The following is a 12,771-nucleotide window of genomic DNA, read 5'->3' on the forward strand; positions in this document are numbered from 1 at the left end:
TTAAAACTAAAAACTAAAAAAAAAATATTAAGAAAGGCAGATTGTTTTATGTGCTGAGGCTGGACCTTGGGAAGGACAAACATTTCCTTGGACAAGGAAATTCCAAGATCCATGACCTTGGTGAGCTGCAAGGGACTGTATTTTCTTTTGCTGAAGCTAAGGCAAAGCTACATATTCTCTTGACTTCTGTGACTTTCCTTTTCTGGATTTTATGTAAAATTGCCTCGATATATTATAGCCATTGACACCTGAGACTGAAATAAGGGATTCATGACATTAACAAAGGGAAATAGATATGTGAAGAGAGACTAAAACAACAATATACTAAGCATAATATTAAAACAATTACACAAAGACTTTAAAGCTAGACTATTGTATTTCACTACTCTTCCATGCATAGAGACAAGGATTTGTTGTGTTTTGTTTTGGGGTTTTTCTGTTTTTTGTTTTTAATTTCTCCTGTCAGCTCACTTAAAATGTCCTTCAACAGATGGGTGATTAGTAACTACCAAAGTAAGATATTAAATATGTTTGAAAATATGTTTTTAAATCAGCAATGGATTATTCAATTCCACTTTTGATGAAGTCAGTAAGCAACAGAAAATGGCAATGTGATAAAGTCCAAAATTCTACAGATCCATATGGTTATTGTGGTTTGGGTCTACATCAGTTTTTTGTAGATAATTATTTTTTAGTAATTCTCTTGCTTCCAGTTTACCTCACTATTATAGAATATGGATGTTCAGGGTTTTGCATCAAAGAAAGAGATTTCTCTGCTACCAGCTTCTCTCTGCAGACTAAGCTAATTAAATAAAATAGAACAGAGATTTCAACCCTAATAAATCTGACTCTGTATTAAGACACTGTGTCATTTTCGTAGCTCTTTCAATAAAGCCAGGAGGAATTGATCCTAAATACTTTTTAATCATTGTGCATGACACTAAAAATATTTTTTCAATCCTACCCTATCAAACTGATTGCTTAAACATGAAAATCTACATACCCTGTATTAAGGGTATGAGTTAGTTTTTAGTGCAAAAGACAATTGACAGACTATCACATAAAATTCACATTTTTTTCTTTGAAGTGGTGTCACAGGAGAGAATGATTTTAGTGTATCATGAAAGATAATCACAGTATCTAACATAGAAATTGATGATGCAGAAATGATATAAACTGATTTTCTTCCTGCTGATTTACAAAGTGTCATTCAAGACATTCCTGGAAAGTCCCTCATGTGAGTTTTACTTTTTATTTCTAATGGTGATTAGCTTTACATTACATTATATTTAACTCCTATTTGATAAGAAAAAGAAAACCTATGATACATTCTCATGAAACTACATACTGAGACACCAGTTCCATAAACTTATACGTGTGCTTAACTCTCAGCATCTAAATATCCTAAAGTTTTTAATGATATGACCATGTTAAATGTATTCAACAATCCTCATTTTCAGAACTAGGACTAATTCTATATTCTCATGGTTTTCATTATAAGCTTAATGCTGTCAACATTACATCTGGAACAAAGCAAAGAATGTAATTCCAAGTTCATTTTGTTTCTTATCAAGGTTGCCCATCTGAACACTGTGAGTGATCCTTACAGGGTTTTTAAAGATTTTAGTCCTTTAAAATCCAGATCTCCTACATCCACAGAACTGAAGTCAGAAGTATTATTCTGCACCAGGTATTTACCTTTCAAGTCTGCAAACCAAAGTGGTGAGAGTTTTTATTTTTCTTTCCTTTTGTTTTCTTTCTGTCTTTTTTTTTTTTTTTTTTTTTTTTTTAATCATGCATTACTCCATGTGCCTGGAAGCTATAGCAGCAAGAAGGTTGGAATGATATTCACATTGCTGAATTGATGTTATTAACAGTACTGTTGTCCTGTAGGTCACTCACTATAGAGGACAAAGTTGTAAATCTAGTGAGGATCCTTCAGACACTAAGTCAAAGGTTAAAGCAGGCTATAGAAAATAAATGGCTGAAGTGTTCCTATGGGAGCTTTCTATGCACAGTATGTTGGTGGGATATGAGTTTCCACAGCAACCACAGATTCAGTATCAGAGCATAACTCTCCTACATTATGCTATATTACCTGTGATTCCTTATGCCTAGCTAGTGTATTTGTATGGCCTCCCCGCCTATTATGGTACTGTATAAATTCTTCACCTCTACCAGCTTTGCTCTAAAACTGGAATCCAAAGGTACCTCATAAGCATAACAGCTGTTGAAATTATGTAAAGTGACTGGCATGTACACATCAGATAAACCAAAATGTTCATGACCGTGGCAATTTCAGGAATAGTTATTATTACATGAGAATGAATTGATTTTTAATGATTTCTACAAGGTGTTGTTTTATAAATTATGGGGAGAGAAACTGGAAAGGTTTCATTTTCTTTCCTTTGTTCTTATTTATTTTTCCACACGTAAGAAATTTTACCAATGATACTAGAAAAATGGTTTGTTCTGCTAATATACCCTCACCTATTTCTCCATCAGGGTTTGGGAAGGTAGCCACTAATAAGCAACTTTAGAAGAGAGATTTCTGGGAATGCCATTATTTATATAATTAAAAGTTTTAAAATCTTTCAAACTATTCCATATTTCAAGCAGTATATAGTCCCAGAGCCTGCATATATTTTTGTATTATATATTAATGGTAAGGCTAATGACATGTTATTGTGCTACACTATCACTTAAATTCCTATTGGCAATGCTGCTTTGCTATGTGGGCTTATATGAGGAGACTAACTTTCAGCCAGAGAGCTTTCATTCTAAATAAATAAAACACAGGGAAATAAAAAGGTACAATTATTCCTGGAGCATGGTTAAGTAAGGCAAATGAAAAGGCTTATGATCTGTCTTGCTCCAGTTAGCAAAACAATTAAGCATATGCTGAACTTAAAATTATTTTTTATTAAAATGCATTCTTAAGATAGGACCTTGAGTGTGAACCTGACTTTATTACAGAGCTTAGTTTGATGCTCCCTGCATAACTTAAGTGTTTAGGTTGGGTTGGTGTGTACATTACATGTTTTGACTGTTGTACAAATCCCAGTTGCCTGTTAGAGGTCGGCACAGAAATTCTATCTGTGATCACAGCGTGATCTGTGGCTCCTGTACCAGAACTCTTCTGCACAGTTCCATTTGCGGAGGACAAATAGAGAAATAAGGCATGTTTAGCTAAAAAGCTAAAAAGATGACCAGATATTTTTTTTTAATTTTAAGCTAAACAGAAATGGGGATTCATAAATCATAATATTTCCCTTAAGCATATTTGCTTAGAAATCTAACTAGTAGTAAATGGGGATATTTCTTTGCAAAGCTATACAACAGTTCATATGGTTAAATATATACTAACATATATAAAAGCATAACAACTCATCTAGTGAAATGGATATACCATACAAGGCAGAACCAGATTCTTTGCTTTTGGTATGTTTCTTTTATTTATGAAAATACCTTTTGTTCTAATGGTGTTTCATCATACGATTTTCCTCCAAATTCTAGAAGTGGACAGGTCACTGAAAATCACCAAATGTGATCAAGGTACAAGAAGCACTATTTGAAAAAAAAAAAAAAAAAAAAAGGCAATAATAGTGAAAACTAACTAACCACTTCTAGCTTGGCTAATGGCAAAATCCAGACTGTATTTCACCAGTAGTCATTGGTGAATGAATTGCTCTAAAAGGCATGGAAAGCAACAGTATTAGCATACATATGTAGCTAATCACTAAGCAAATTAAAATTTAGCAACTATGGATAATAAAGGAATTGAGGACATTATAATGTCAAACTTACCATGGAAAAAATAGTTCGTAATCTGGTACAGTTTAGTAATTCTGGAAAAGTAAAAGGAGAATTGACTGACAAAAATACCTTGTATAACTTATCTTCCATGGTTATACATGATGTGTCTTAAACTGAGCACTGGAACAGGCTCCCCAGGGAACTGGTTGAGTCACCATACCTGGAGGTATTTAAAAGATGTGTAGACATGGTGCTCAGGGACATGGTTTAGCAATGGACTTGGTGGTGTTTGGCTGGTGGTTGGATTTGATGAACTTAAGGGTATTTTCCAACTGAAATTATTAAAAATAGCAAATCTAAGAAAAAATTTAAGAATTATAGATTTTAAACAGCAAGATGAAAGTTGCATGTTGATAAAATCTTCTCAAAGCTTCAAATATTAAAAAAAATGAAAACTAACCAACAAATTAAACTTAAACACATAACTCAGCTGACAATGTTTAATTATCTGTAGTGCATATTGGGCACTGAAACATTTTAGCACTTTCTAAAGTGGAGAATGCAGAATGTTGATGTAAAAAACATTGTGTGCTTTTCATTCAGGTTTTGGTTGTGATATATAAGTTTGTCTAAAATAATTAAATATTTACAGGGGCAGGAAAAAAGAATGATACTGTATCCAGATCATTAATTCATTCATCTAGTAGAACCAAATTCCATTCCTTTTGTAATTAAAGGCTACACAAAATGGAACAGATTCAAGAGGAGAGACTAGCAAAGAATCACCATCACCATGAAGTCTGATGGATGTGACAATCTGTGCGTGTGTGTGCGATCTCGGTTTAAAAGCCTGTCATAATTTACCTAGGGAAGAAAGAGGAATTAAGGTTTTCAGTGTAGCCAGTGATTTTTCTGACAACATATTAAAAATAAAAGGAAATGGTGATGAACGAAAAACCCAAAACTATCAAAGCCAAAATACTTTTCTGTGCTTTGAGACCTGATTTAAAAGCCATATATTAATAAAACAGGTCAGATAAGACCTCAGAGGGAAGAATAAAAGAGCCTCAGTTTATGACTTCTACAAGAACGAAGGGGCTTTTATGTTTGGGAACATTTAAATGCTTCCTAAGTTAGTTTGCAGCCGACTTGACTTCTGAAAACAAAAGTATTGGACTTCAGTGTATAAATTAAGTTTGTGGGAAAAACACGAACATGAGACAATAATAAGAGTTCTCTCACAATTCTGTCTTTTTTATAAATCACATACTATATTCTGTATTTTAGAAAGACATATTCATCTCCTAATACTGCAAGCATTAATTTATCAGATCCTGTAGAACTAGATAAAAAAAGTCTTATATGTAGATGAGACTGAGAAGAGTCCGTCACTAAAATTGAAGACATTTTCTTTTTTATATTTTAAAGTCATTTTTCAAAATGAGCACATTTGTGCGTATTTTAATAATTCACAGAAGTGCTTCTTCTGTTTGAGAACATTGGAGTATATTTTTGTTGGTTTGAGTTTGGGTTTTTTTTTAAAGAAAGGAGGGAAGGAAGTAAAAAAAAGGAAAGGAAGGAAAGGAAAAGGAAGGAAAGGAAGGAAGGAGAAGAAAGGAAAAGAAAGGAAGGAAAAGGAAGGAAAAGAGGAATAAAGCTGGGAAAGAATGAGGAAATCTGTAAGAGATTGCAGACTTTAAACAGCTAGGAAGACACAAATTATGCAGGCACTATTTCAAAGAAAGTTAATGGTACATAAAACACAGTATACCTCACCAAGTATTACTATAAAGGAATAGAAAACAAAAGAAAGTATATAAAAAAAAACAATAGAAAAGTTTGGCAATTGGTAAAACAAAAGTTCCCGTTGAAAGAATAAGAATATATTCAGAAAAATCAGAGCTTTGGCAGCAAAGCTTATAGAAAAGCAGAATTGATCAAAGGAAGAAATATTTATGTAATTCATGTATGAATACGTTGAGTTTGTCCACTATAGTACAGATGAAACAGGTCCAGTTTATGAGATCCAAAGATGGAATAAAGACTTTTGAAGAAACAAGCATACAGAAAACAAGTATTTAAGCCTAAGTGTACAGAGGCATCACATTAACTGAGAAATGACCTATAATTAAAAGAAGAACCGCAAATAAATCTTTCAAATCCCGTACACATTACTGACACACTAAACATATGTCTCTTGACCTAACACAAAATCTAAGTAACTTTTTATAAATAATCCAGTTAGTTCCAGATCTAAACTTGTTGAAATGTGAAAACTACTACTATAGGTGTTTTGGAACATTCATCACCTATATTTTAACCAAATAATTAATTACTAGGGGGCAATTTTATTAAATTTGGGACAAAACAGTAAGTTTCAGATGCAACTAAAATATAAACAAAGATGTAACTCATATAGACAAGCTGGATAGTTTTTCAAGATAGAAACTTTTAATTAAGTTGTATATGTATTTTCTTGGATGCAGTATCTAAAAAGTATATACATAGCATTATTATCTTTTTTTTAATAAGTAATAATGAAAAAAATTAAGTTTTCCTATTAACAGGCCTCTAAGCTCTCTGTCCCTGAGATGTTGTATATGCAAACTGACTAATTATAAAATTTGTTTATGATTAGTCACATTTTATTTAGTTGGGTTTTTTGTAGATGAATTTTGGGTGCTTTTTCATCTATCTTTTATTAAATATCTTTCCTTTTTACAACCTGCTCAAATCAGTGCAGTTAACATTCAGGTAAAAAGTTAATTTTTTTCTTCATTCTATTTTGTCAAGCATGAGTGAAACTAAAAAGCTGATGTACTATTCTAAAGATACAAAGAACTGCATATTACCGTAAATGCATAGATCACATCTGAACAAAATCAGATGCTAAGCAGTATGCCTGCACAATACTCATTACCTGATACAGTATTTAAAGTTTTCTTTTGTGATCAAATTTTAGTAGCAGGTATTCTTTCTGTTCATATTACAGGGATGATTGGCCGGTGATGCCCACCCACTTTTGTACAGTTCTGTATGCACTACAAAGTCTGAGTCAGGCAGTGTCCAGTACATACATTCTGACTAAGGTAAGCTAAGTGAAACAAAACTTCTATTTTTCACAGCCTCTGAACCTTCTAAAAAGAACCGGTAAATATCTAGTCAGCTCCTATTGATTTTATGGCACTGTGTCCTGCTTCTTAATGACTAAGTCTGGTAGATTTTCACTTTATCAATCAAGGCAAAGAAGTATAACATTAAAAAATAAAGAGATAGCTTGTTTTAATTTTTCTTTACATGGATTTTGTGCTTTGAAAAAGACTGTAAAGAATATTACTTTGGAGATAGGAGAGCAGAAAATTCAGTTAAATTTCTAATTATACATTAACAATTAAATGAAAACTAGCGGCAATATGAAATAACATATAGAATACCAGATGTATCGAGAAATCCTGACAGTTACTAAACATTTAACTTGTGTTACAGTTTCATTTATTTCACTGGGAACCATAGCTACTGAGCAGGCAGCTGAGATTTGCTAGGATTTATCTCCAACATAAGATTTATTTATTTACTTTTATCAAATTAGCAGGAATGTAGGCACTGGCATTGCTGAAAGGTTTCTAGGCTACAGTCTCCTGTGACAGTCCTGGATTGCAAACTTTAATTATCTGTTCTGAAATGCTCTACTATCAACAGATATAAGAGCTGTGGAAAGTAAATCAGTAAGTTTTCTTAGTCAGGGTTATTTTTCCCCCACTTCTGGGACTACTGGCAGATTGTTCCATGTCTAGATAAATTGAAATTCAGTTAGTAATGCACAAATGTTTTCATATTTGGCTTCTAGGTGTCCCAAATTATTTAGTTATAGATAGTATTTGCTCTCTCAGACGGATTTGGTATCTCAAATGAAAGCTATGCTTCTAATATCCAGGAGTATAGATATTGATATTTATATTTTACATTTACATTTTCATATGGAAAATTATATTCTGCTCCTTGCCTTCCTCACCTGGTTCCCTCCACACTGATGCATTTTGAAGGTCAGCCTTGGAATAGGAATTTCAGACTCTTCAGATGAGATAGAGAAATTCTTGAGAGGATTGCTTTACGCATTTCAGAATAATTTACACTCTTCAGAGTACAGGATGTCCAAAGGTCTTTTCTGTAGAAAAACTCTCAGCTGGGAAAATCCCAAGGAACTGTGAGATCAATCCCACCCCATGTTACCATAGTATCTAATGGAGAAGAAATGCAGGTTTTTTTCCAGAAATCTCCATCTTGCAGTTGGTGTGAAGTAATCCAATACCACAGTGATGCAAATCAGGTCACTTTCAGAGATCAGTAATGAACTGCCTCTTTACCTGTTAATCTGCTCTAACGTTCATATCACATTCAGCTTATTATCTATTTCTTGTTCCACAGGAATATCTTTAAAAGAATAAAATTCACTCTGTAATTAATTTTCTGTAATATTTCCATTGATTATTATTTTTCCTAGTATATTTAATATGCTTATCAAAATGACATCTAGCAACACATACACCTAACTTATAAAATTAATATCCTTTCAATTGTTTGTTTGGGTGGGGTTTTTTTTTGTTTTTGGTTGTTTTTTTTTTTTAAATGAATAAGTTACTGTGTATATGGCTTGGTCTGATTTAACAGTACTTTTCCAAGAAAAAAGGTTAAGTTCCACCTAACTTTGACAAAAATAACTAGGAAGATATCTAAGCTTTAACCCTGTAAAAAGCAATGGAGTGTACTTAAGCAGTCCCAGTGAGGGAATATTTTGTGGAGAGTTTGCAGGAATATAGGAGACAGAGTAGACAGAGGAAAAAGCAATGCTGTACACTCCTGTATCACACTGAATGAAACTGAACACAAATAGTGAAGGCTGAAATAAACATATGCATGAACATGTAGATGACGTGTGGTGAATTCTTTAAACAAATTCAGACAAACAAAAGGAAAGCAGCTGCTGCTACATCAACCCTGAAGTATTTCTTTGGAATGTAGCCTCCCTCTGTCCATGTAGTAAATTCTGTGTGCTTCCCAGTGGTCTTTACATTTGTGGCCTTTTAATTGATTTTGTAGCAGAAACCTGCTCAGTATTTTGTAGATACTTGTTGCTTGAAACATGTATTCTGTTTCATTTGTTGGTGTCACATTTGTTTAAAGGGATTTATTTTGGATTATAACATGACTTAGGTAGACTATGAACTGAAAAACTATCCATGTAGCAACAGCTGTTCTAGTCAAGGGCCAAACATATCTTAATATAACTCCACTGAACACCAAAAAAAATTGAGAGGGAGGTATTGGGCACTTTACATGAAGTCAGTAAAGGACTCATACGTTACTCTAAAAAAATACGTGCTGTTAGTTTGTAAATGAGCTTTGCATGTGACTGCACATTAATTCAGCAGTTATTTATAATTTTGGAAGTCTAGCACTACAGTAAGGATTCAGCCCCCAGCTTTTTTAATGCTGTGCTGGTATACAAATTTTCTTCTTCAGACATTTTTTTTTTAAACAGAGAACATATAAAGAAGATAAAGTAATAAAAAAAGTTACTATCACTAGATCTGAAAAAGATTTAGTGTCTCTATATGGCTGTAATAATAAGGGATGACTTCTTTCCTCCCAAACCCTGACTAGCCAAGTTTTGACAGCTGGATGCCTACCCACATTGAGGAGCTCTCTTTCTCTTGATGTCTGCAGGCCTAGTGTTCTCTACCTGGTCTCTCTGTAGAAGAACAGGGACACCTTCTTGAAGTCAATAGATGAAGGACTCAAGCTTTCAATCCAAACCTGAGGAAAGCCCTCTGGATCAAATGAGAAATGAATCTGCATCTTCAAGGTGAAATATCTAGCCAATGCTGGTAACAACAGAATGCTCTTGATTTATTGTACCAGAGTGATAATTAAATATGCTCTGCACCTGGGAAGGAGAATATATAGGGGTTGTCACATGTGCCTCAGATGGAAACATTTCCACTTCCTTGTTTAATAAACATCTAGCTATTTTTTATTAGGAAATCACTCTCAGAAACGTAATTTAACCACGATACATCAGAATGTCTCTTCTACAAATCAAGGATAAATAATTGTTCCATGCAAATTAGTAAAACTATAATTACTGTAATTATGTCTCACACAGTTGGTATTAGCTATTGGTGGAAGCTATATGCAAGCCTTCCAGCTGCAACTATTGTGTGCACTGAATGATAGTAAGACCAATTGAATAGTTCAGCAGAATCATGTGTGAAGGAGTCCATTTGTGTGACCCAAAGAAAAATGTATTTGTCCTTTCAGTAGCATTGCATCCGCAGAGGAATTACAGAAATTAAAAAAAAAATAGTTGCTAAAAGTTGGTGGAAAATTAATATTTTCTAATGTTTAACAATGTGAAAAAATCAGGAAACTGTAAAATGTTCTGAAGATATGAAAAACCTTAGCACATAACTTACTATTTCTGAGTACCAGTTTGGTGGGGGCAGCTTATGGGACAACATGCAAATGAAAAAAAGTGTCAAGAAAAATAGTATGGAAAGCAGAATTTAAAAAAAAAGAGAAAAAATGTATTAGGGAAAGTGTCATCGCTAGAGCCACTTTTAAATTACTGCAGGGTGACCAACGCATTCAGAAGCACTGGGAAGTGTCCTGTTTCGGCAGTGGGATTGAGCTGACTGAATACCACTGGTCATTCACTTCCCTGAAGAACAGTTGTTCTTTATTCATCTCTTCCTTTTTCTGCTCTCATTTCTCTCTTGTTCTCTGTTTCTCCCTCTTCTTCTCTTCCTCCCTCTTACTTAATTTCTCCCTCTTCCCCCCTTCTCCCTTCCTCTCTCTCCTCCTTCCCCTCTCTCCCCTCCTCTCCCTCCCTCTCTCATCTGTAATATTCCCCTTTCAAACAGGCCAAACCACTGATTCCTTCTTGCTCCTTCTCCCGGTCGAGATACTTTGACAGCCACCTTCCCAAAGTAAATTCCTCCAGCCAACAAACTGTAAGTTTTGTTTGGTGTGGTGGGTTTGGTTTTTTTCACCCCCACTTGGCACACTGGGAGCTCACAGCTATGCAAAATCTGTCCCCCACTACTATTATTTCCTTCCATGGAAAAGAAAAATACTTCCTTCTACCATGCAATTTCCTTTAGCAGTGAGATTAAAACATAAATCTTCAGACTCTGGCTTTTACACAAAACAAAACTAAGAATTTACTTTAAATGCTGTAATAACAGCATGTTAAAAAAGTAATTTAAAAATATTGCTAGAAGTTATTGCTCCCTGCCAGTTTGGCTTTAATTGTTTCTAAAAGCTATGGAGTATACAGATAACTGAAGATTTTTCTAAACAGTCCATGTTGAGATGACTTTTCAGGGAAGTTAATGGAAGTTTTCCTTGATCAAGAGTCAGCAACAGAGACTTTTTTTTAATGTGCTGGGAATGGAAAAGTAAGCTGTTACCAGGTGTGTCAAAAAAGGCCCCAATAATAGATAAAAGAAAAAATTTCAAGAATCTTCTGTTTACCATCCTCCTTACCTGCCAATATGTATGTTAGACAGTCTCATCAATAGAAACATATGATGGTCAGAACATTCTTTGTAGTCAAATTTAGGATCAGATGCTCAAATTCAGGCCTTGCTTAGCTCTGACTGAATTGAAAGAATCCATTTTCACTGATTCTGTTCCATGTTGCCTCAAGAAATTAAACATCACTCTAAGGGCCCAATCAAGGAGCCAGTAGGGATGACAGTAACTTGAACAGGGTGTTGATGATTCTGTCATCCTATATTAAAGAAATTGGATGTAAATCACCTACAGTATTAAACTGTTAAATTCTATGTAGCATACTGATTTCCTAGGAAGTGATTAATGACTTAGAGTCTGAAGCAATCTGTTAAATATACCCACTCTTGGACATAAACTCACCATGCTGGGGGAAGACTACCAATAAAAACTGTGGTTTTCCTTTTTTTTTCTTATCTTGCCTATATTTTGATGGTTGCTTCTGGAAGTAACTAACAAGAAGATAAATTTGGTGTAAATTGAACTAGCTATTTTTTCCATAAAATTTCTCCATATCAGTTCTGGAATGGTAGGTTACCAAGTATTTAAATATACCACTGTCCTGGTTTCAGCTGGAGTAGAGTTAAATTTCTTCGTAGTAGCTAGTATGGGGCTATGTTTTGGATTTTTGCTGGAAACAGCAGTGATAATGTGGAGATGTTTTAGTTGTTGCTAAGTAGCGCTTACACTGGTCAAGGACTTTTTCAGCTCCCCGTGCTCTGCCGGGTGCACAAGAGGCTGGGAGGGGGCACAGCCGGGACAGCTGACCCAAACTGACCAATGGGATATTCCATACTGTATGACGTCATACTCAGTATACAAAGCTGGGGGAAGAAGGAGGAAGGGACGGATGTTTGAGGTGATGGCATGTGTCTTCCCAAGTAACTGTTACGCGTGATGGAGCCCTGCTTTCCTGGAGATGGCTGAACACCTGCCTGCCCATGGGAAGGAGTGAATGAATTCCTTGTTTTGCTTTGCTTCTGCGCGCAGCTTTTGCTTTACCTATTAAATTGTCTTTATCTCAAACCATGAGTTACCTCACTTTTACTCTTCCGATTCTCTCCCCCATCCCACCAGGGGGGAGTGAGCAAGCGGCTGTGTGGTTCTTGGTTGCTGACTGGGCTAAACCACAACAACCACCAAAAATGAAACAAAACAAGCGATTGTCCCGCTCTGCTCTGCATTGTTGTGGCCTTACCTCAAGTACTGTTTGCAGTTTTGGGCACCACAGTACATTAAGGATACAAAGCTACTACAGAGTGTCAAGGGAGGGCCACGAAGTTAGTGAAGGGTTTAGAGGTGAAACTGCATGAGGAGCAGCTAAAGTTACTTAGTTTACTGAGCCTGGAGAAGAGGAGACTGAGGGCAGATATCATTACGGTCTACAGCTTCCTCACAAAGGGAAGAGGAGAAGCAGGTGCTGATCTCTTCTCTCTGATGACC

The sequence above is a fragment of the Phalacrocorax aristotelis genome, chromosome 1 (genome assembly GCF_949628215.1).
Source record: "Phalacrocorax aristotelis chromosome 1, bGulAri2.1, whole genome shotgun sequence".
In the NCBI taxonomy this organism is placed as follows: Eukaryota; Metazoa; Chordata; class Aves; order Suliformes; family Phalacrocoracidae; genus Phalacrocorax; species Phalacrocorax aristotelis.